Source organism: Mus musculus, chromosome X, assembly GCF_000001635.26.
Source record: "Mus musculus strain C57BL/6J chromosome X, GRCm38.p6 C57BL/6J".
NCBI classification, from domain to species: Eukaryota; Metazoa; Chordata; class Mammalia; order Rodentia; family Muridae; genus Mus; species Mus musculus.
In genome coordinates this window covers 158,842,960-158,868,852 of record NC_000086.7, presented here as the reverse complement: position 1 = coordinate 158,868,852, position 25,893 = coordinate 158,842,960, and positions in this window count along the sequence as shown.

Sequence of the window (25,893 nt, the reverse complement as noted above, 5' to 3'; positions counted from 1 at the left end):
CCTGAGTATTGGGTTTATAGAACCATCTCCACATGCCAGCTAGGGAAGGAGTCTTAGTACTTGAGAACATTGAATTAAATCCACAAGTCTTGTAAGAGCTAAAACTACCTCTGTATATAAACAAAAACTACAATGGAATAAAAATAATTACTATATATGTATCTAATAATTTAGTTTTATAGCATACAGAGAATCTACTTCCATCATTACAGAAAGAAAATGAATTATTCAATAAAAATTTAATCAATAAATCAATGTTGTTATTTTAAAATTTATCTTAGAATTTGTTTACCAATAATTTATCTGGGTACTTTAACGTATGCCTTTCTAAAAGTGATTGATCTAGTTATCAAAAACAAATATGGGAACTCTGAATATATGAACAATATTCAGCTATTAGATTTTTATGACGTTTATAACATTCCTTTGGGGTCATATTTTCTAAAAGTTGACATGTGATTGACCACAAAGGAAGCCTCAATAAATTCCACAGTATCAATATTGAATTCCTTTGCTCTTTTACTCTGGTGTAATAAAATTAGAAGATAAATAAAAAGAATTTTCAAAAATTCCCTTGAGACATAAAATTGAATTTTAATACTGAAAACTTTGTCTACTAAGCTCAGCAATTCAATGAAATTCAAGGGGATTATAATGAAAATGCTACCTGTCAAATTTTGTGGGACACAGACACTGTCCTCACTTAAATGATATTTTATAGCTGTTAATGCATTTATCAAGAAATAAGAAATACAGAAATGAATTGAGCTACACTTTTAAGAAGAGGATTTAAAATGCAGATAAAATATAGTAACTTATTGAAAAGCATAATGGCTATCTAATTAAGTACAAAAACATAGATGAGTAGAATATTTTCTGGAATTATTTTTAAATACAAAAATTCAATTAAGTTGGATCTGGGTGAGGCGGCACATGCCCGTAGTCCTAGCACTAGGGAGGCAGAGGCATGAAGGTACTGAGTTTTAGGCCAGCCTGGGCTACATAGAGATATCATATTTTAAAAAATCAAACATTTGTTTAAATGCTGCTAACATTAGCTATCCTCTCCCCATTTCTCCTGCTCTAGTCCCTTGTGTCTATGTTTCTGCTATTTCATGCCAATTTTAGATTCCAAATATAAGTGAGGTCATGCAATATTTGTCTTTCTGTGCATGGGCCATTTTACTTAGCATGTCTCCCAGGTTCACTTGCAATATTGCAAGCAAGACAAAGCTTCTGTCATGCAGGGTGAATGAGTTCTGTGCGTGCCATGTATAGCATGATTACTATGGACTATAAAACTGTTGGCATACTTGAAATTTACTAAGAGAGGAGATCTTAAGTGTTCTCCAATAAAAAATGTAAATAGGTGACGTGATGAATAGGTTAGTTAGCTTCATTGGAGAATCATTTCATGTGATGCCGGTATATTAAAATGCCACCTGAAACATATACAACATCTATTTGTCCATGTTACTTAAGTGAAAAACAGTTGATAAAAATGAAGAACCACCAAAATTTACAAGAATTCAAAGCTCCTTTTCCTTTCTATGAACCAAACACTGAATGAATGATTAGTTTATATCCTAGATATGTGCTTTAAAAGATGGAAAAATCTGCTTGTTAAGTGTTATGATACTAACATTTTATGGTTTCTAAAGTGACATGAACAACACATAAAGAGAAAAATCATTCTCAGGTGTATATTACACTTATGAAGGCAGAGGACAAACTCCTATTGGAGGAAAAGAATATCCTCTCAGCTGACCCAGAAGGTGAATTTAATAACTCAAAATCTGTTTTAATAGTGTAAATAGCCACAATGTAGTGATGAAATGTTTTCCTTTTATATTGAGGGGAAGATTTTATACTAAATATCTGCTATGGACATCGGAGTTGATTGTGAAATCTTGGAGAAATTTTGAAAACCAAGGATGCCTCTCTTATCACTACTATGGAGCACAGCACTGGGACTCCCAGATGAAGTTATAGAAAAGTAAAGGAAATAAGATTGTAAAAATTGGAGTGCAAGTTATGAGGCCATCATTATACATAGTATAACTATCTAGCTGGAAAAATCAATGGCATCAAGAAATGAGATCACCAAACACAAGATCAAGTCATGAAATCAATAGTATTCATTTCTCTCCAGTAGTAACAGCACCTACAGTTTTTTTTTTTAACACGATACAAGTTATAATAGCAGGACCAAAGCTAAAATTTAAAATAAAATCAAGAAAGCACAGCAAACCAACTAACCAAAGAAACCTCCATAAAGCTGGGATTGGTTAAGTAACAAATAGCTTATGAGCCCAAGTCAGCTAACTACCTTCATTTGTAAACAGAAGTATTAGAGATTCACCCATTATAGATTATCTATGGTTACTTTTATGCAGCAATAGTCAGAACTTGGTAGTTTCAGCTATAACTCTATGCCCCACAAAGCCTGAACTATCGGTGCCTAGGCTATAGGAAATAAGAAGAAAATATAGAAAATAAAAATATAAGTCATTCCTTGCTCTAAAGTACTTCATAATTAGTATACCCCCAACAGTACCACAACATCTTTATAGACAAAATTAAAGCTTCATTAAAAGTGTTAGCATTCTGTCGAAACTCCACCCCACAGTTACCTGGCAACAGCCAGGTAGGCCTGGCCCACTATAAAAGGGGTTGTTTGCCCCCTCCTCCCTCTCTTGTCTCTCTTTCTTGCCTCTTGCTCCCTTCTCACTTCTCTCTTGCTCTCTTGGGCTTTTCCCTCCACTCCGTCCTTCCCCCTCTCTCCATATGGTCATGACTGGCTTCTACTCTCCTCTCTCTACCTCTGTGCCTTTCTCTGCCTCTACTACACTCTTACAACTCCCCATGCCCTGAATAAGCTTTATTCTATACTATATTGACCTGTGGCTGGTCCCTCACGGGGAAGGGGATGTCTCAACCTGGGCCCGCTGAGTCATCCTCTTTCCGTATACCTCATCCCCCCAATAGAACATATCTTATACCTCTTTATCTTTTTATAAACACATGAAAAAAGACAGAAATGTAGGTCCAGAATACATGAAGAAATATTTCTTCCTTTGAAACCATGAAAGACTTGAATATGCTTAACAGATATGGTATCACTTTTATATGATGGAAATTATTATTCATATCAATTAATTATAATACTGAATCAAAGTATCAAGTCTATCTGGATGTTTTAAAGATGTTTGGTAACTGTCTTAGTTTGGATTTTATTGCTTTGAAGAGACTCCATGGCCACAGTAACTCATTTGTTTATTTAATTTATATGGGTACCCTGCATCTATCTTCAAACACATCAGAAGTGGGCATCAGATCCCATTACAGATGGTTGTGAGACATACGTGGTTGCTGGGTATTGAAATCAAGATTTCTGGAAAAGCAGTCAGTGCTATTAACTGCTGAGCCAACATTCCAGCTATCCCCCTATCCCCTGCAGACATTTTTATAAAGGCAAACATAATTGAGGTTGGCTTACAATTTCAGAGGTTTAGTTCATTATCATCATGGTGGGAATCATGGCAGTGTGCAGGCAGACATGTGCTGGAGAAGGAGCTGGGAGTTCTACATCCAGATCCAAAGGCAGCAGGAAACTGTGTTACACTTGGTATAACTTGAGCATAGGAGACCTCAAAGCCCATCCCCACTGTAACACACTTCCTCCAGCAAGGACAAACCTCCTAGAAGTGCCACTCCCTATGGGCCAAGCATTCAAACATGTGAGGATACAGGGGCCATACTTATTTAAATCACCACAGTAACTTTATACTTTAAAATTAATGTGGAGCTGGGTAAGGTCTCATGTTCCTATAATTTCATCTACTTGGGAGGTTAGAGTGGGAGGATTGCTTGGACTCAGCCTGAGCAACATAATTAGACTCCAGGCAGGGAAGCAAACCACAAAGAGGTGAGAAGGAAAACTCGGTTTATAAAGACTGACTTTGTCAACCTGGACCAGACTTTGGGTGTCTGACGACAGGAGGTTCATTGTTACAGTATTTAAAATATAGTACAGTTTGGAAAAAAAAAGTTTCCAGGCAACAAGCATTCCAATTCCAGGTGCACAATAAAGCTTAAGGTGTGACTGCCTAGAAACTTCTTTGTAAAGTGCATGTGATCGTGAGGGCATGTTCTGTAGCTAAAGGGCCTAGAATCTAGTGTGGTTTCTGACTGAGGTAGCATAGAGGTCGGCAGGCTATAAAGTACCTGAGCCATCCCCACCTAAGAATGGGTTCTTTTAATCAAGAGCTAAAGATAATGGTCTAGAGAGACAGGGATAAACAGTTCTGGGTGAGGTCTGCCTCTATAGTACATGGTGGAATAGGTCTGACTCAACAGATAGAAAGAAAGTAACCAGGTCATTAACAATATCCACTCTTACTCTTCTGGGCAGAAAGCAGGTAATTCCTCTTTTGGAGAGAGGCCTTTGTATGTTTAACATTCCTGGTTCCCTAGAGCTCTGTGGGTACAAAGGTCCTTGTGCCCATAACAGAGTCTGTCTGTTTAAAAAGTCTCCAACAGACATTGTCTCTATACAAAAAATACATACAGTTAAAACCAAATTACTATGGAAGAATAAAATTCTGAAAAGAAAGAATAAAGAAGATGGCACATTCAGATACTGAAGCTTGAGACAAAGTCTGAGTGAGAAAAATATGTGTAAACAACTAGTTGAAGACATAACCAGTGGAATGGAACTAAGAATTCAAAGATAAATCTTGTGTGTACAGGAATTTTTATGCTGAAAATGTCACCAGAAATGTATGGGAAAGGAGAGACTAGTTAATAAATGATGTTGGAAATACTAATTGACTATGTAAAGAAAAATGAAGCCCAAACCCTTCTTAATACCATTTTCAAAAGTGGACACCGGATGAAGAAGTATTGAGCAAGTCAGGTAAAAAAAGATAAAGCTGTGGGTTAATAGAAGATAATGGCAGGAATTTCTTTGTGACTGAAGAGGATGAAACAACTTCAGTAAATCTAGAAAGCCCAAACAATCAATTATAGTCAGTGAAGAACATATGAGCAAAGTAAATAGTCAGATGGTAGAATGGGGAGAAAAAAAATAGCACTCCTGTAAATCAGTAAGAAAATGGGTGCCCTGGTACACACAGAGTCAAGATGAAACGAAGAAAGAAATTGCACAAGAAGAAAGCATGAGTCTAATAAAATACTGATAGTTATTAGTAGTTAGAGATGACATTTTGCCCTTGTCATGTATGCAAACTAAGACGTGAGCATTATCAAATCTGTAGGGGATTAGGAACTGTTAGGTATTTCTGGAGAAAGTATGGAGTGGAGAAAGTATTTTGAGGACATTTTAATGAATGATATGGCAGCTTTAAGCCAAATTAACCATCTGTACACAATGTGAGCTAAATTCTGGCATGGTAGCCCAGAGACATTTTCAGAGAGGTCTAGAAGGAGGTTATGATCAAAGGCTCTCATTACAGCATTATTTGTAGTAATTGAAGTAAGGGAGTCCATATTTAAAGAATTAGATTACAGTATGTAACAGGTGCAACTACATAATCCTCTGTAGTGATGCTCAACATCTGTCAAGTTGCTCTCAGCCACTCAGATATCTGGGAAAATAAAATCAGTGGAAATTTTAAGGGGGATGTGTGAATGGACATGGGAAGTGAGGCTAAAGCTATAAAGGAAACACTGTAAGGACCAAGTCTTTTGCATGGGCCAATGACAGTACTCTGAACAGAAAAATAAAATTTACTCAGTCACCATCTTCAGGGTCCTTAGCTGAATGTCCATGGTCAGTTTCTTTCAGTCCCATTGCTCCTGGATTTGTGGCTAGGCTGAGGTTCTCCTGGGGAAAATCTTGCAAGATCTTTGTGTTTGCTGCTCCTGTAAAGGATTAGGGTTTCCTGGGATACTCATCTTTTTTTTTGGGGGGGGGGGCGTACCACTGTCAATGTAATCTGATTGAATTTATAGCTACCAGATATTTCTTTCTTTTTAGGTCTGTGGCTGACAACCATCACAAACTCTGCATGTACTGTGAAATGGTTATTTTGATATTTTGTGTTTAATGAATTTTGTAAGAGGTAAATCTGTATTCATTTAATTATCTTGAATCAGAAGTCTGAAAGATTTATTATTTACTTTGTAAATTCTGGGCTTCAACATTCCTGCTCTAAATTTCAAACTCAGGAATGTTGAAATAGTTTTCTTAAACATTTTAAGTTTGGCTTCTGAAAAATTGCTTTAAACTCAGAAGTTCAACAAATTTAGCCAAATCTTCTATTTCTGAGTTTTTAGTATGCCCTCATATTTAGCATCCTGGTTACAAATTTGAGATAGCTATCTTTGAATTGCTGTAGTTCTTGAAGTGAAGTTAAATTCAGAAGTCAATACAGAAAAGAAATTAAAAATAATTGAATGTAGTGATGTACATATGCATTGTCTTATTTAGGGTTTCCATTGCTGTGAAGAGATACCATGATCAAGGCAACTCTTATAAAGGGAAATACTAAAGTGGGCCTAGCTCACAGTTTCAGAGGTTCAGTCCATTACCATTACAGCAGGAAGCATGGCATTATGCAGGCAGACATGGTGCTGGAGAAGGAGCTGAGAGTTCTACATCTTGGGGGAGACTCTGCTCCACACTGGGTGGAGCCTGAGCATCGGAGGAGGCCTTAAAGCCCATCCCCATAGTGACACACTTCCTCCAACAAGGCCAGACCTCCCAATAGTGCCACTCTCTATGGGGCAAGCATTCAAACACGTGGGTCTAGGGAGGCTATTCCTTTTCAAACCACCACATACACTGAATGTTAATATTGACACACTTTATACATCTAAAACTTTCAATTAGTTTTCTGAATTTTAGTTTAATATTACTGGTGCTGTACTTATAAATGTAGTTTTAAAAATTACCTTGTTAATGAATATATAGTATGTTTTTAAAAAAGTGCACAGCTCCATAAATTTTCAGGATAAATAAACTTAGAAGTGACCACGAACTTGGTCAAGAAATCCAAATGTTACAATATCTCAGAGAAAAGTTTCTATTCCCTTACTCATTCTTTTGCCCAGAACCTTAACTTTATGTGGTTTTGACTGTGAGCTTGGCATAATTGCTGGGTCTCTTTCCCTTAATGGTCTGAATTAATTTTTTTTTTTTGGAATCCATTTTGCTTAGCTTTTCAGCCTCTTTTTTTTTTTTAAAGATGTATTTATGTACTTTACACATATTAGTGTTTTTCTGCATGTTTATCTGCACACTAGAAAAGGTCATCAGATAGATGGTTGTAAGTTGCCATGTAGGTGCTGGGAATTGAACTCATGACGTCTGCAAGCACAGCCATCTCATTCATCTTCTGAATCCCAGTTCCACAGATTCCTAATGCCTTGGTAATTTGGTGTTCATTCAAGTTAAGGTGGCTTTTCTTGTTGAGTCTGTTGGATTTTCTTAATTGACTGTAGCAGGATTATTGGTCTGAAACAACTTCATGATCTGTTGTCCCAAAAGGAAAAAAATGTAAAAGCAAAAAAGATCATGGTACATTCCTTCCTGATCAACCTAATTTCTTTCTACCCCTCACTTGATTTTGCATTTTCATATGAAGCACATACATAATTTCATATTTCCATGATTTTTCCTGTATTTTGTCAACTGCTTGGAGTCTTTTTTTGTACCTTCTCAGACTCAAACATTATGTCTCTTCTTCATATGTTCTATTTAATCTTTCCTTAGACTCTCTTTTATGTTTGGCCTCGATGTCTCGATCGATCACGATATCCTGAGAGACTCAAACACAGTCTTATAATGTATTTGTTCATTTGTCTGCCTTCTTTACTAGAATACAAGCTTCAGTGTGGCTCAGACCCTGTGTTCCTCTTCTTATGACTACAGGTGACTGATGCAGTGTTTATCATCAAGAAGTATAGAGTGAGTCTTCTTGAACTGAAGCAAGTTCAGCTACAAAACATGTATGACTACAAGCCAACTTCATTTTGCAATTACTTCCCAGTTTGTCTTTTTTCGGGCATTGCTGAAAGCTTTACCTAGGAATGACCACTTAAAACATTTCTGGATTACTCCTTCTCTGATAAGCTTATGCTTAGTTGCTTATTGCTTAGTCACTGTTTCTTACTGTCTCTTGTAAGATGATATCACAGATTAGTCAAGCATTAACTCTATTTGCCTCGAAGCCACCGTATGAATTGTTCAAAGTTCAAACTTTTCAGGTATAGAGCCCTTAGCTCTATTTCTGGTTTAAGCCATTTGTTCATATTAGATCTCCATAGTTCTTCACAAATATTTTTAGCGCATTCTGGATGTCAGCAGGAAATGGACATCTTCTAGCTTGAGTGTTACCTGAGAAAGGCTCTCCTACTGTGTCCATGCCATTTTCTCTGTGCTTGTCCTTGGGATCTTGTTATTAAATACGTGTTCTCTTCACCTCTCCAGCCTGCCACAGCCAGAGAGGCTTGCCATTACATTGTTTCACAGCACATGAGTGACATTGCTCTTGCAAAACTTGAATTTCCTTCAAGGTATCAATGAATATTAAATTTAGAATGCAGTCCAATATACTACTTACTAATTTATTTACATTCTTCCACACTTTACATGTTGTATGAGGTAGGGTGGGAGTATAAATCAATAACCGAAGTGTAAAACACAAAAGAAGTTTCAAATTAACAAAGGTAACTATTTTAGCAAGAATTCCTTGTTATGAGTAGTTGTGCACTTCATGTATTAAATTTAGCCCTATGCATACTTGGGGATAGGCCAAAAAGGAAAAGGAACCTTGTAGGTTTTATAATTTATACTTTCTCTACTCTGAGCCACTTCATTTTCTCCTGAGAAACTAATAATATCTTTCTGGATAGAATTGAGAGAAATTTATCACTAGGGTTCCTTATGAGACGAGGGTTTAATAATGCTTGAAAACTGCTTACACATTTTCTTTTTAAAAGTCAAGATTTTAAAATTTAGCTTTTCCATGCCCTTCAGTGAAAACCAGTGTTTAGTGTTCAAATATTGTTCTATAAGGTGTTCTAGAGAGAGGCAAGTACACTAAATATGCTGGTTTCTGAATATTTTTCCTTTAGCCAAAGATAGGTAGTGAATTTTGCCAAATCCCTGTTAATATCTCAGCCTGTCAGTTTTTTTTTTAATCAGGATAAAATCATTTGCTTGTTTTTTGTAAACATGTTACAAATCAGCAGTATTGCAAAAAGTGCTAGAAGTATTCACATAAGGGAGAAAAGAAACGAACTAACTTTATACAACGTCATAGTAAATTCATCTCTTTCTTTTGCAGTGAAAATGAATAATGTCAGATAAAGCTTGGATTGTGATTGTGATTTCCATAGGATTTAAATGATCTTTGATAACAACTACCATCACAAACAATATATATTTCATATACCAAATTTAGATCTGTGCTTCCTAGTGGTTAAGGTAAAAGAAAAAAATCTAAATAGACTTTCTGACACACACTCTTTAATCTGAGCCTCTTCAGTTTCTCCCAAGAACCTAACTTAATGTTTTGGGTAGATGTCAGGCAGATGACCCTGTGACATATGCTCATTACATGGAAATGAATACAGCATCAAGAGCCTGTAGTTCTGTTTGAATATAGGAACAGACGTGGATGCTAAAGAGATGTAGAATAAACAAATTATTGCTGCTGTAGCAAGCTACTACAACATTGGTTTCAAGCAACACAAATGGATTAACTTATTGCACGGCATATCAGAAACTCAAAATATGTCTCTGTGTTCTAATTCCAAGATGTTGGTAGGTTTGTGTTCCTTCTGGAGGCTTGAGGAGAGAGTCTGTTTGTTTGCTTTGTCTGCTTTCTGGAGGTTTCTACTTCCCTTAATTTGTGGCTTTCCTCTCAGCCCTGTGCTGCTCAAACCTTGCTTCTGTTATTCCATGGCCTTTGACTCTGGTTTACCTTTTATGAAAGACCTTTGTAATTATAGTGGGATCATGTGGATAGCCCTTAATTAGTCACATGTGTACAAAGTTGATTTTAAGATTAAAATAACACTGTCACATATTCTAGGGGCTAAGATGTGGATATCTGTAGAAAGAAGATTATTCTGCCTGTATGACATATCTATCATAATAAACATGATTTTTGTAAAACATGGTTGAGTTGTTTAAATTCTTACTTTACATTTTTTCCTTTCTAAAATTGTACAATGATACTGTGCTCATGGGATATTTATAAAGATTAAATAAGGTATATGTGAACGCAGGTGTCAATACATTTGAGATATTGTAGGTTCACAGTAAATGTTAGTCGAATTGGAATTCAAATATAAAACATATGACCCACATATTGCAGAAAGTTCACATTTTGCCTATTAGAGTCCACAAACAGAAAAAAAAATGTTCCTATTCTTCTTTTAGGTTGGTGCATATTTTCATGAGAAAATGGAAATTGTGGCTCTAGATAACACTAGCTTTGTATCCTTTATTTGAGCACTATTCATATGGTGAAATATCACATGCTTTGGCATTATCTTCCACAAAACATAAGGATAAAAACTTAAAAATAGAAAAATAGAAACTCTCAACAATAATTCTGGTAGAAACGACTTGTAACAATTTAGCACCTTCTTTTTATTTCTGGAACACTTCTGTGTGAAGAGCTGAAATTACTTAGGGCATGTTAGCTAATTCTCATGGTACCAGATGTATGTGGTGCATGGAGGGGGTAGGGAGCAGCAAAGAAGGAAAAGGGGGAAATAGGGCAGGTGTGACAAGCCAGGGTTTGTGTTTGGAAGCAGCTCTTGGCAAAGGTGAAAATATTTTTAGGTAACCTTCCCTCTTTCCTGTGAAAGTCTGTAATACTTTCAAATTTGCTCTATTCTTACAACCCAGAAATAGACTGCACTTTGATTATTATGGGCTGGAAAGTGAAAGCCAAACACTGGGCTTCTAAAACTTTTATTTTGTGATTCTGTATGAGAATCGATGGCATAGTGGCATCTTCATGCATCTTGCCATTGTTTTCTAGGGCTCTCCCTCCTCTACACTCTAATATCTTTATTTGGAATTTCATTTGGCCCTCCATAGTCTGGCAAACACCCAGAGTTCTGCTTGTTCTGCTGGTTCTGTTTTGCTATTCTTTTTCACGTGATCTCAGCAGATTTCAAGGCCTCCCCAAGAAGCCTATACTGGTGGCAGATTTGGGTAAAAAAAAAAAAAGAGAGAGAGACCTATTTTGCCACTCTAGCTGTCTGAAAATGGCTTACTTACAAAATCATTCACTTAACAAATACATGTTGAGCATCACGCCAATATGCTGCTAGTGCTGCACAAAGATCTAACACAAACAACATATATAGTCTATTGAAAGTGCAAATAACAGGAACAATTTTACATTGTGGCTGTGACACCTAAGGTTCTAACAATTACCAACAGCAAAATAAACAGCAAGAAGACAGAATGCAAGAGGAGCTAGTTTGGAAGAGATGTGGCAATTGGTTTGCTTAGGGACTAGAGAGAAGGCTAGTTTGGCCTGGTCAAGCTATGATAGGGTATGGCTTTCTTCTGTAAAATGTGCTTACAGCAGTAGATACTGCAGGGATGCCTAAAAGTATGGATTTAAAAACAATGAAAATTTGGGGGGGGGTTGTTAAATGATGTAATCACATTGTCTAACTTACAGTTTATAGATGTCTCTGATTTGGTGAATGAAAAGTAGTTTTTAAACAGCAAAGAATTAAAACAGAAAGAGATTTTGATAGTGAGAGTTGATGGTGCTGTGGTCTTGAATCAGTGTCAACGGAGGGACTGGTCCAGTTTGGAGTGCTCTGGGTGAACTAAAAGGATTTGCTGTAGGATGATAGAAAGGAAACTTAGATAACTCTACAGTTTGGCTTTACTGACTAAGTGACTAATGGTGACCTCTCTCTTTCCCCTCTCTTTTTTTCTACTCAAGGAGAGATTGTCTCAAGGCAAAAGGGCAGAAAAGACAAGAGGAAGACACACAACATCCTGCATGACCTTGCCCAATTGTGTCTATTACACACACACACACACACACACACACACACAGAGAGAGAGAGAGAGAGAGAGAGAGAGAGAGAGAGTACTAAGAAAAGTAGAATAAATGTTAATGGTATTTATACTACTGGAATGAGCAGAATGAGTGCCTCAGCCCACCCAAGTAAGATGGAGAATGAACCCAGGCTGAGCAAAGCATGACCATGATGTCACTGAAACTAAGAGAGAAACTTATTTAAGGATAGTGATAAACTTCTTTGAGTGCAGCTGAGAAGACAATACATTTAAGGATGGAAAGGTGACAGACTACATGCCAAGATAGAAGATGCTGCTGTGACATTGACCACAATGATTTCAGCATGGTGAGGAGAGAAGCTCCATTTTGTCAGAGTGATGGTAGAAGAAGAGGTCCACAGACCCCAGTTTGGGCTTCACTAGATTTAGTTCTCTCTTATCTTTTGGAAGTTTACAGGAATGCCCTAGATCATTCATTGGAGATGGAGGAAGGTTTATGGCTGTAACTTAGCAGTATTTTCACACACACACACACACACACACACACACAACTAATTTAAATGTCTTTGTCAATGACATTGGTGATTCATTACTCTTTGGGAAGTGATGGGCATATTTTTCCTCTCTGTCCACTTCTCATTTCTTCATGTTTCACATCCATCTCCTGAAGACATTATTTTGGTGGCTGGGCATGCAGCTCAGTGGAAGAGGGTGTGTATAACACACACAAGGTTGGGGGTCTGTTGCCAGTGGCACAGAAACGTCACACATTTTTAGCATCTATCCCTTCTATGCTCTAGACTTACTGAAAATACTTCTGATTGAATTTTACCTCTATCCTTTCACAGATTTGAAAGAAATATTCTTTCCTGTGTTTGAGTTTTCATGCACCTTGAGTTTCCTGACATTATTTTCCTCTTAGCAGTTTGGTAGGGCTCCCTTGGCCAGAATTTTTTTTTTTTGCATGCTCATTACATTACTTTAAGAAGTTGATGTTCCCAAATGAGAACACAGTGATGGAGGAAAGTAGACACTCATGGAACAGACTAGAGGTGGCTGCTAATACTAAGGGGAATATTATGTTTGATTACCACCCTTTCAGTCAGCTCTCACCATCATGGTCAGTGATAAATGATGCCTGAGACTGAACTGTAAGAGAACAATGAGGGCTTTCTATAGTAGATGGCAGCAGTTCCAGTGTACATGCTATAATTGAGGCTGTCTTCTCTTTTCTCTCTCCCAGGCACACTGCTGGATTGAACTTTCAAGCATCATTTGCAGTTTTACTTAGCCATAGTAAGAGAAGTGGATACAGGGTAGAAAAATAGTAACCAGGCATTTGAAATAGACCAATTCCGAGAATTCTTCTTCATGTTCTCTTTCCCTTTGTCTTCCACTGAGGCTCAGAGCATTTATCAATATACCCTAAGGGACTGGACCTGATCAAAAAAGAAAGAGATAAAAGGAAAAACAATGTCATGAATACGTTTTCTTTTTGGAAGTCACATGGACAACAAACTGACATAGAAAGCCACAGTGATTTTGTGATCTGTTGGTTACAGTCACTGTCGTAATGGTTCCTCACTAACACACATTCCTTGTTTGAGTTTTCTCTCTCTCTATTCTTCCACACTGCTCTGGAATGCATCACTGTTTTAAAATCAAGAGTTCCCTACCTTCCTGCCTTCCTTCCTTCCTTCCTTCCTTCCTTCCTTCCTTCCTTCCTTCCTTCCTTTATCCTTTGTCCTGTGAATACTACCCTGGGCTAACCCCTCCCTCTGGATTTCTGAAGTGACTATTCCCTTACTGGCTGAATAATGAAAAGCTTAGTTATGATAGTTTGATTCCATTTAGCTTTTTAAAAAATTCAGCATAATAACCAAGTTATCATGAGATTTATATAAGGAAATAGCAGTTAGTGGCTTAGAACAGCATCTGGCATGTAATAAGCGCTCCAACATTATTTGTCTCCTGATAGTTTACTCCTTCTGTTTTCTGAACTGCTACCTGTGTGAAGCATCGAGTTCGCTGGTGCAATTCATGTTGTTTCTTCATCTGCAACACTTATCAAGACATCAGTACCACTTGCCTTCACTGACACTTGCTTAGCAGCTACTGAGGACAAAAACCTTGGATAGTGCAGGGTTAGGGATATGAATATGCATCTGAGGATGCCAATTAGTTTCCACATCTCTGTCAGCAAATCAAGTGAATTGTTACTATTTGAAGTAGTTCTTTTTTTTTTGATTTTTTAAATAGGTATTTTCTTCATTTACATTTCCAATACTATCCCAAAAGTCCCCCATACCGCCCCCCACTCCTCTACCCACCCACTCTCACTTCTTGGCCCTGGCATTCCCCTGTACTGAGGCATATAAAGTTTGCGTGTCCAATGGGCCTCTCTTACCAATGATGGCCGACTAGGCCATCTTCTGATACATATGCAGCTAGAGATAGAAGCTCTGGGGATACTGGTTAGTTCATATTGTTGTTCCACCTATAGGGTTGCAGTTCCCTTTAGCTCCTTGGTTACTTTCTCTAGCTTCTCCATTGGGGGCCCTGTAATCCATCCAATAGCTGACTCTGAGCATCCAGTCAGTGTATGCAATGGTACACAGCATTGCTAGTGTATGCAATGGTGTCAGCGTTTGGAGGCTGATTATGGGATGGAACTCCGGGTATGGCAGTCTCTAGATGGTCCATCCTTTCATCTCAGCTCCAAACTTTGTCTCTGTAACTCCTTCAATAGGTGTTTTGTTCCCAATTCTAAGAAGGGGCAAAGTGTTCATTCACACTTTGGTCTTCGTTCTTCTTCAGTTTCATGTGCTTTGCAAATTGTATCTTATATCTTGGGTATTCTAGGTTTCTGGGCTAATATCCACTTATCAGTGAGTACATATCATGTGAGTTCTTTTGTGATTGTGTTACCTCAATCAGGATGATGCCCTCCAGGTTCATCCATTTGCCTAGGAATTTCATAAATTCATTCTTTTTAATAGCTAAGTAGTACTCCATTGTGTAAATGTACCACATTTTCTGTATCTATTCCTCTGTTGAGGGGCATCTGGGTTCTTTTCAGCTTCTGGCTATTATAAGTAAGGCTGCTATGAACATAGTGGAGCATGTGTCCTTCTTACTGGTTGGAACATCTTCTGGATATATGCCCAGGAGAAATATTGCGGGATCCTCCAGTAGTACCATGTCCAATTTTCTGAGGAACTGCCAGACTAATTTCCAGAGTGGTTGTACAAGCTTGCAATCCCACCAACAATGGAGGAGTGTTCCTCTTTCTCCACATCCTCCCTGCATCTGCTGTCACCTGAATTTTAGATCTTAGCCATTCTGACTGGTGTGATGTGGAATTGAAGTAGTTCTTAAGAAGTTCCTTTTAATTCTTTGATGATTTCATAATACATATGTACATAGTAAAATAAAACATGTTCATAGTCACCTGCCATTTCATCCCTCCCACTTCCCCTAGACCTGCCCTCCTCATGTCTACCTCCAAGCTTCATGTAATATTATTATTATTCTTTTCATTGTTATTAAATTCAGTTAATTTAGTGCTGTCCATATGTGCATGGGTGGGGAACATTTCATAGGAGCATCAGCAACTGCCAGTGGCTACACTTTCAAAGAAGGATCTTTCTCCCCTTGCAGCTATCAAGTGCTAGTAGTTCCTTAGTTAGAAGTAGGGCTTCATGAGTCCCACTGCTGAGATGGTATTTGCTTGCATCCTCAATGTTGAATTCCTTAAAGCTCCTCCTCAGAGAGCTATTGTATGGATGAAATGGTAGACTAGAAAATCTCTGCAAATCTGAAAGTGTGGAACAAGTGTTTTGAAAGATGGCAATTTTCAACCCTTCAAAGCTTTTAAATGAAATTTGCAACTTTCTGTGAATTTTTTGTCTTCCCTCCAAATTGAAAATAAGCTTGTCAAAAGTGAGGCATGCATTATTTGATCTGTAAATCTCTAATCTACAATGTTCATCATGAAAACCCTAAATTCCTTTCCTTAGCTGGTAGTTTTCTGCAAAGTACTATCCATATATCACATATGGGATATGACTGTTGGCTTCAAGAAAAGAAATCTGCTTCAGGCATGTTGCTAAGTGGAAAAATACACTTTAAAAGCATATACTTGGTTCTCTGAACAAAACTATCTTGGGTTTTAAGCACTGGTCTTCAACAAAACTGACAGGCAAGGAATGATTATTGAGCTGTTGGTCTGCTCTGTGCATCTGGACACACAGTGTTGAGTAAGCTGTCAATCCTCCCATCTCTCCAGGCTATTTTAGGGATGCTCATGGTGAGGTCATGCATATCCATTTCTGTAGTGTTCTCCCACTCTGCCCACTCACCATGTGTTCTGCTGCTGTGATATTTTTGCTCACTCTCATAGTACTCTCTCCCTCTTACCTTAATTCCCTCCCCCAGAGAAGAAAGTTAATTCTTCAAGTCCACTCCCCCTAAACTGAGAATGTGAGTGAGATTTGGAAGGACTGCTCACCCTGCTATTTTCCTTTCTTATCCGCTTCAGGTTCGTGTTGAAATGACTCAAGAGTAAACAGCTTGATATTCTTTAAAAACAATGCTTCAATGGAAGAAAAAAAATAGATCAATGGTAAAAGAATGACATTTGTTTCTCTATGACTTGTTTCTGCTGTTTCCCAACTTTCACATTTAATTCTACTGTCTTTCATGCAGTTTCAGGTCTGCAGAAAGATGTTTCTAAAGGAAAAGAAAATGACCAAGTCATACATTTAATAACAGTACAAGGCAGAACCTAAATACAAATATCTTTGCACTGGATTTAAATAATCTCTTTGTTGTCAGTGCAGCACCATGGGCATAGAAATGGCTTCCAGTCTCATCTCTCTCGTCTCCTGTGAATTAGCAAAACCACAACCCAGCTTTAAGGAATAGTTTTATTTTTAAGTCTTTGGCTCAGCTGTCCTTAAGTGATTTTATGTTATGTCTTATCCCGGTACTATTGCCTCTTTGACTCTATCTTTTGACAAATATACATAGCTAGACTTGTCGCTCAGTTGGAAGAATGCATTTGTGGTTTGCAAGAAGCCCCCAGCACTGCCTAAAACCAGATGCCCTGGCACAGGTTTGTAATTTGAATACCTGGGAGGTGGAGGTGGGAGAATCAAAGCAAGTTCAAGACCAACATAGGATACATGAGGCTTTACCTCATGAAATGTTTTATTTTGTTTTTTAATACTTACCCTCAACTCTAGATAGTTTCAGATGGTCTGAATCCAACTCTATTCTTTCACTTAAAGGTTGTTTAAAAATGATTACTACTCATGGGAAGTTACAAGAATGAGACAAATGTTCTGTGAACTCTTTAGCTTATCTAGCTAACAAAGGACACCCAGTAAATCTGGACATTTGGATAACTAATGGATACTTTTCAGTATAAGTATATCTAATCCGAAGCCTGAGACATAGCTATAATTATCACGTCATAAAGTAACCTGGAAGAATTCCTGCCTGTTCAGTGTAGAGAACAACTAGATACATACTTATATTCCTTTGTGCCCTTTTACTTTAAATATTTTCAGAACTGTTATTATATTTAATTCTGTTTTATGGAATATTTACATGTTTCAAATGTGAAGGTTACACCATTATAATTCCAGTGCTTATGATCTTTGAACAAACTGAGATTAGTTCATTTTAATTTTTTTTTCAAAAGATGTGATACTTTCCCCTAGGTACCACTCTTTTGTGGTTACTGCATAAAACAATTTTCTGCAACAGCATCATTTCAGAAAGATAGCCTTCACAACAGTATGGCTGTCTTTTACGTTGCTTTAAAACAAGCCACCTCATGTTTAACCTAGAGAAAAGCAGGATTCATGCTAATTAGCGTTCCAGTTCCTTTCATTTTGTACAGCACTAAAAATATTTCACAAAGTCCTTGAATGGAAAATCAACAGGGAGATTTGCAAATGTGATCCTAATTAAGGTGTTTGTGTTTTATTTTTAACAACACTGTATATAGGTTTTATGATTTGGAATTGGGAAAATAAGAATGAATTAATGCTTGTCTTTAAAAGGCAGTTTTGGGGGGGTATGAATGAATTACTTAATGTTCATTCAATTAAAGAACTTAAAGATGATTTGGTGTATAAGTCTTTTTTGGATACTTATGAATATGTAAAAATTTTGACAGGTTAAAAATTCAGAACTAATCAATACTTATTATGCCAACTTCAGTGTTACTTTTAGTGTTGGGAGGGAATACATGGTCTTATACAGGCTGGGTAAGTTCTACTGCCCATCCTAATGCATGCTTACTATAGAAATATTTGAAAGTCATAAAAAGTGAAAACACTATCTCTTTCCAAATTACTTTACCTAAAAGAAAATCATAGTTATTGTAGAGATAATTCTTTTTAATACTTTCCTATGTTTATTTAACACATTTGGGATTAAGTTAGGCACATATTCATATTTACTTTTTCCATTTAACATTAAAATATAAGCCCTTTGGTATAATATTAAGACTTTGTAAATCATTTATTGGCTATTTATCATTCTACTATTCAACTTGGAATTAAGATTTTTAAATCATGTTATCTCTTGATCCAATTGGTATAAAGCATATGCAAGAACTTAAAGGCACTTTAAAATATGATTATGCTCTTCCATAGAAAAGTTTTGGATTCTCGATCTTACAGCACAAGCAATTGCTATTCTATTCAGGAATTTTTCCCCGGTGCAATACCACTTCTGGGCATATATCCAGAAGATGCTCCAACTGGTAGGAAGGACACATGCTCCACTATGTTCATAGCAGCCTTATTTATAATAGCCAGAAGCTGAAAAGAACCCAGATGCCCCTCAACAGAGGAATGGATACAGAAAATATGGTACATTTACACAATGGAGTACTACTTAGCTATTAAAAAGAATGAATTTATGAAATTCCTAGGCAAATGGATGAACCTGGAGGGCATCATCCTGATTGAGGTAACACAATCACAAAAGAACTCACATGATATGTACTCACTGATAAGTGGATATTAGCCCAGAAACCTAGAATACCCAAGATATAAGATACAATTTGCAAAGCACATGAAACTGAAGAAGAACGAAGACCAAAGTGTGAATGAACTCTTTGATCCTTCTTAGAATTGGGAACAAAACACCCATTGAAGGAGTTACAGAGACAAAGTTTGGAGCTGAGATGAAAGGATGGACCATCTAGAGACTGCCATACCCGGGGTTCCATCCCATAATCAGCCTCCAAGTGCTGACACCATTGCGTACACTAGCAAGATTTTGCTGAAAGGACTCTGATATAGCTGTCTCTTGTGAGGCTATGCCGGGGCCTAGCAAACACAGAAGTGGATGCTCACAGTCAGCTATTGGATGGATCACAGGGCCCCCAATGGAGGAGCTAGAGAAAGTACCCAAGGAGCTAAAGGAATCTGCAACCCTATAGGTGGAACAACAATATGAACTAACCAGTACCCCCTAGAGCTTGTGTCTCTAGCTGCATATGTATCAGAAGATGGCCTAGTTGGCCATCAGTGGAAAGAGAGGCCCATTGGTCTTGCAAATTTTATATGCCTCAGTACAGGGGAACGCCAGGGCCAAGAAGTGGGAGTGGATGGGTAGGGGAGTGGGGGGGGGGTTATGGGGGACTTTTGGGATAGCATTGGAAATGTAAATGAAGTAAATACCTAATTAAAATAAAATTTAAAAAAAGAAAAGTTTTGGAAAATTTTCTATACTTACTATTCCAACCTGGGAATTGTTTTAAGGTATAAAAAAAGCCATGGGACTTTTTAGGTTAGTTTGCAGTATATATTTCATCTGTGTGCCCTCACACCAGTGGCTTTCAGTTTGATCCTTGAACTGAAAGTATCAGAATCCCCCAAGAGCTCGTTGGAAATGCAAATTTGGGGACAAGATCCCAGACTTACAGAACCAGAAACTTTTATTAGAAAATTGCAGTTATGGTGCTCCATGCTCATCCACAAACCACTGCTTCAAATTCTGGAGTAATTTCTCACAAGAAGCTTCTCCTTTATCATTTCCTTTAACTTGTATTCATTGGTTGGTTACTGCATCCAACATTTGCTGAGTATCTATAACAAAATGCCTCAAGATATATAGCAGCAAGCAGAATCACAAAGAGTCCCTAAGCTTACAGCTGGTAATTTATAATGTGAGTCGCCAGGGAGGCTTTACTGAGAAGGTGATAGGAAGAAAAACGCTAAATTGAATTTAAAGGAGAAATATTCCTCCCAAAAGGAGCAGGAAGTGAAAAGCATCAGAGATGTGACATTATAATGCTGCACTGTTAGAAACACAGTAAGGATCTCAGTGTGGAGAAAGGTGGTAAGGGCAATTGAAGAAGGACTCAGAGGTGCTCAGGTTGCTCAAAACTATACATATGGAGGGGCTGTAGAGGAGATGTGTGGGTGTCCCAGCTGACAGTTCACAGTGGATATTTTCACATAAGCAAACCAAACATCTTACAAATTAAAGCTTTTCTTCCCTTCTCGTGATCTGTGTCCACCAATCTTAATCATCTTTAGACCAAGAGCTACCAATGAAATCTCTGCTTGACCCAGGTAGCAGAGATGAGTGTATTTAGGGAAAAGAAAATTGTGTATTTAAAGAACTAAAAAGATTAACTAACCAGCACTGGAAACCACCAAAAGAACACGCTTAGACGTACTCCTAAAGCTGCTGTTTCAAGAAGGCAAGGCAAAGGAAAGGTGTTAAGAAAAACTGGCCCATTGTATTAGCTTGCCATTGCTGTGTAACAGTGTTAAGGCACCTAGAAGCTCAACACCAGTTCATCTATTTACCACCTCCTTGTTCAGAGGTTCAAGGGTGGCTCTACTGAAATCAGTGTGATCTGGAACAGTCTCATATGAGACTTGAAGTCCTCTTCTAAGCCTTCTGGTTGGGACTACTCTTACAGCTGTAGGGTTGGGGGTCTTCAGTTCTTAGAGGCTGCTTCCCACTATGGCCTCTTTGGAACAGAGCAGCTTGCTTTTTTCAGGCCAAAAAAGAAAGCAGTTGCAGCTTTGATGACGTTCCTCCTTTGAGTGATTTGCCTCATCTCAGGGTCATTTTCCTTTTGATACAGCAAAACATCAACTGACTGAAGTTAAGTTTTTCCGTGTAAAAGCACTTCATCTTTGTTATATTAGAGGAGTGAGAGTCCCCACAATTAGGAAGTCCTATCTTCATTTAAATTGAAGTATTATACAGGATGTGTACATTAGTGGGGCATCTTGGGAGCTATCTTATAATTCTGTCTATTTCATCAATATTAGAGCACTTTTTGTGGAACATTTTTTAAAAATCTGATGTGCCTGAAGAATTTTTTTAAATCTAATTTTCTTTTCTTATTTTTTCATACATTACTGGGACAGTTCTTGAAACTAGAGTAAAAAAGAAATGGTCTCTATTAGATGAAATAGAGGTACCAGGGTTGCCAACAAAGACTTTAAAAGAAGGGGTAAAGGGATTTCCCAAAAAGGGCATGCTGAAATTATTCTATTAAATATAATAAACCCCACCAGTTGACTATGTTCCTTGGGAAAGATTTATTTTCCAAGATAATAAGAAATGCACTGGGGAAAAGGGGCAACCTCATTGAAAAGTTTAATATTGGATGTTCTCTGTAGGCCAGAGCTGATGGTAGGAAATGTTATTACAGAACTAGATTCTTAGCAGCAATGGGGCTAATGTGATCCCAGAATAGCAGATGGCAATGCTGGACCATTAGAAGTAAGGCAGGCATAATGATCACTACGGGCAGCAGGTTCAGAATCTCAGCCAGGGGACCCTGACTTGCTAGGATCTTTGGAGACAGATAGTTAACATGGCATAGTATTTTAGAGGCAATATAGAATGGCAACCTGAATAGCGCTTGCCATATATAATCAAAAGAAATCAGAGGTCTGTGACCTAATGGAATGTCAAAATCCTGTACCAAGTTTCAAGATCCAAGCTCAGGTAGTAGAACATTTGCCAAGCAAGTGCAAGATCATGGGGTTGAGCCCCAGCAGCACCCCTGCCCCAGAGACACAGACAGAGACAGGCAGAAAGAGAAACAGAGAACTGGTGTGAGAGAGACTAAGAACAAGTGAGATCAAGAAGGACAAAGAGACGGAAGCAGAGAGAATCTGAATCTAGTTCTTAGATGCAGAACAAATTGACTGAAGACATGGTACCCATGAGGAAGAACCTACCTCCTGCCATCATGACAAGTGTCTTCAGTAGCAATCCTTTTTTTTTTTTTTTTTTGTCACTCTAGGATCTTAGTGATATTTCCTTGAGTAGCAATGCATAAAGGAAAGGCGAATACTGCTTGTTCCCCAGTGGTTGGATACAGTGCGCTTGTTGGCACTGATATTCTAAAATCTCAAGTACCACCATGGCTTCCTCATATTAATATAGATCAGGTCAGAAACTAGATGGACTTGGCTTGGGAGTGGCTTATCACTGGTTCAATAATTCACAGAGTAACCTCAAAACATAACAATTGTTTAACTATCTACTAGCTGTTAACCTTCACATTGGGTCCTTGAACTATAGAAGCCCAGAAACTACTCCCAACCCTTGTCTCCTGGGAAAGGTTCTCAGTCACAGATATCATCACATACCTGGTAGAGGGAACCAAATATGGGGGAAAGGATGCATCCTTTTCTGGCAGGTAATCCTTTTATTTTATAAAGCACCAATACATGGCTTTTCTTTTTAACCCCTCACAATCCATCAGCTTTGTTCTTACTACAGCAATAAGATTTCTGCCAACTTTCTTTATCTATGAGTTGTGTGTGTATGTGTGTGTGTGTCTGTGTGTGTCTGTGTGTGTCTGTGTGTGTGGTGTGGTGTGGTGTGGTGTGGTGTGTATGTGTGTGTTTTGCATCTTCAGACCCATTTTCTTGGAGGATGATGTCTCCAGGCAAGATTGTTATCCAGATTTCAATTTAAAATATCTGACTGAGATAGTTCTTAAAAAATTAAAATTATTATCACATAAAATAATGCATTTTGATGGTAGGAATAAATGGCTATAAAATTGTATTATTTTAACATGCCACAAACAAGTCTTAAGATTGCTTAATTTACCATAGGATAGTTTGAATTGGATTCATTTGGCTTGGAATCACTTAGATTTGATTTTAGGATTAGAACAAAATATCTTTGAAATAAGTTCAAGAAGTCATTGACCTTATGGCAAAGCTAGAAGTTGGGGAAAAGATTGCCACATCCGGCATGGTTCCAGGAATACACCTGACCGGAGCGGCAAGGGAATGAAAAAATGTAAACACACAGGCACACAGAAAAATTAGGATTGAGTGGACCAGGCTCTGTAATGAAAAAGAGAAAAAAACAAAAAAAACAGCATAGTGCCTTAGCTTGTTTGGTATACACAGCTGAATAAGGAGGTGGGCTTATTGCATACATCTGAACAGTGAGGCAGGGTTATTATATACAGCTGTACAAAGAGACAAATTTAGCTAAGCTCAGTAAGAGTAGTCTCTGTAGGGAAAAATTCTTTAGGCTGTAACTATCCTGAGTAGGGGGAGAAAGCTATGGTGAACATTTTCTTTACACACTATCACCATCCACATACGGACAGAGGAAGACTCATCTCTTCCTCTGAGCATCACTTTAGAAGGACGTTTTATAAATTTCCCCATAATTCTGAATCCATGGTCCTTGACATGGTTGGCTCATATGAACATTACACACCCATTCAGGCCTTCACACACTCAGGGCTTCCTCTATTCCCCACAATAAATGGATATTATTTTGCTATGGCCTCCTAACCTGGGCAGGGTTTTTCAGACTTTCCCATATGGTAGGGGTATGACTATGGCAGGCAGCAGGCAGCAGCTATTGAAAACTAGAATGCAGTCAATGTTATGCATTAAGTCCAAACCAGGAGGCTTAAATAGTTTTGAAGTTAATGATTTACCAGGAATAGAATCTAATGATTTCTGGGTGGACATATAACAAAATATTTTCACAGTGGATACCTTATGCGACTCTCTTATTGGCATTTGGTTATAACAAGATGTTAATGTAACAGCCAATAAGTGTGAGGCAAGCAAAATAGTTATAAATCCATCCTCCTTTTCTAGGGCTGCAATAACCAAGTACCAAATTATGAACAACTTAAAAGTGTCACAGTTCCAGAAGACAGAAACCATGAGATCAAGGTGTCAGCAGGGCTGTGCCTTCTGAAGGCACTGGAAAAGGTATACTTATTTCTAGGCTTCTCTCCTAACTTCTAGTAGTTCTTTGACTTAGGATAGTTTTATATGTCACTCTCACTATATGCTTCTCTGTGTCTAAACCTCCATTCCTGCATTTCAAAGGACTAAATTGACATAGTAGCAAACTTCCTTTTAAATATCTATACATGAAGCCATAGACAAAAGCAGCTTCTAGCTTTTATCGGAGAAGCCTCTCCTTACAACGAACAGTGATGAATATAGCAGTGATGAATATAGCCTCATGTCATCTCAAGATGCAGAAAAGAAGCAGAGTGTGGGTCCAGTCCTAAATGCCTCACTTATATCACACCCTCCAAGGCTGAGGAAACTGTGAAAAGGGAGAGGGAAGTATGTAAGAGCCAGAAGATAGGTGAAGGGCTATGAATAGGTTTCCCTTAGGCTCTAAACAACCTTTTAAATCAGGAACTCATATCAACTGTTTTTACTTGCACGTAAAACCAGCCCTATCATCAATCAAGCAAGAAAGGGAAAGGGCTCACCGAGCCCCTACTCTTCTCTAAACTCTTGGTTACTGTTAGATTCTGAGATAAAGGGGGTGGCTGTCTTTAGTCATGTATCCTCTGAGAAGCCTTCCTGTCTCCACAGTCATACAGAAGGCTGTGGTTAATCTTGGTGGGTCACAAAACAGAAGGAACATATGTGACCTCTGAGAGATATTTGTGAGGAGGAGGTTGGGCAGTGGTGGGAGGTGAGAATTTCATATGTGGAATTATAAAATCTAAAAATAAAACTTTAAAAAGGACATCATTCCCAGAGTTGAAGAGCTGACTCAGCAGTTAAGGCGCAGTCTTGCTGACCTTGTGGGAAACCTCGTTTAGTTTTCAGGACCCGCAAGCATCTGCATTCATCTTCACTTGTAGCTGTCTGGTGCCCTCTTCTGACCTCTCTAGGCACTAAACAAGACTATGGTGTACATACATATATGAGACAAAGTACTCATACGCACAAAATAAAATAAATATATACTTTAAAATTTAGTAAAAGGCATCACTCATGGAATTAGCGGCCTACCTTGTCCAGTATGACCTTATTCTTATTAATTTTGTCTTCATAATCCTGTTTATAAATAAAGTCACCATGAGTGATACTGGGAGTTAAGGTTTCCAAATAAGAATTTTGGGTGGGGATATAATTTAACATCTAATATTCTCCTTCTTTATATTTGAACAAATTTGCTTAATCTCAATTATGCATTAGAATCTATTTTAAAGATTTAAAAAAATCAAGATGACCCAAGCATTGTGGCACATACATTTAATTCTAGCAGTTGGGAGGCAGAGATAGGCAGATGGTGTTCTGTGAGTTCATCATCAAATGTAGTAAGGGAAGGAACTCAATCAAGGTAGGAATCTGGAGGCAAGAGCTGATGCAGAGACCATGGAAGGGTGCTGCTTACTGGCTTGCTCTTCATGGCTTGCTCAGCCTGCTTTCTTATAGAACCTTAGGCTAGGGTGGGCACTCTTATCAATTTTTAATTAAGAAAATGCCCTACAGTAGAATCTTATAGAGGCATTTTCTCAGTTGAGGCTACTTCCTCTCAGATGACTCTAGCGTATGTCAAGTTGACAT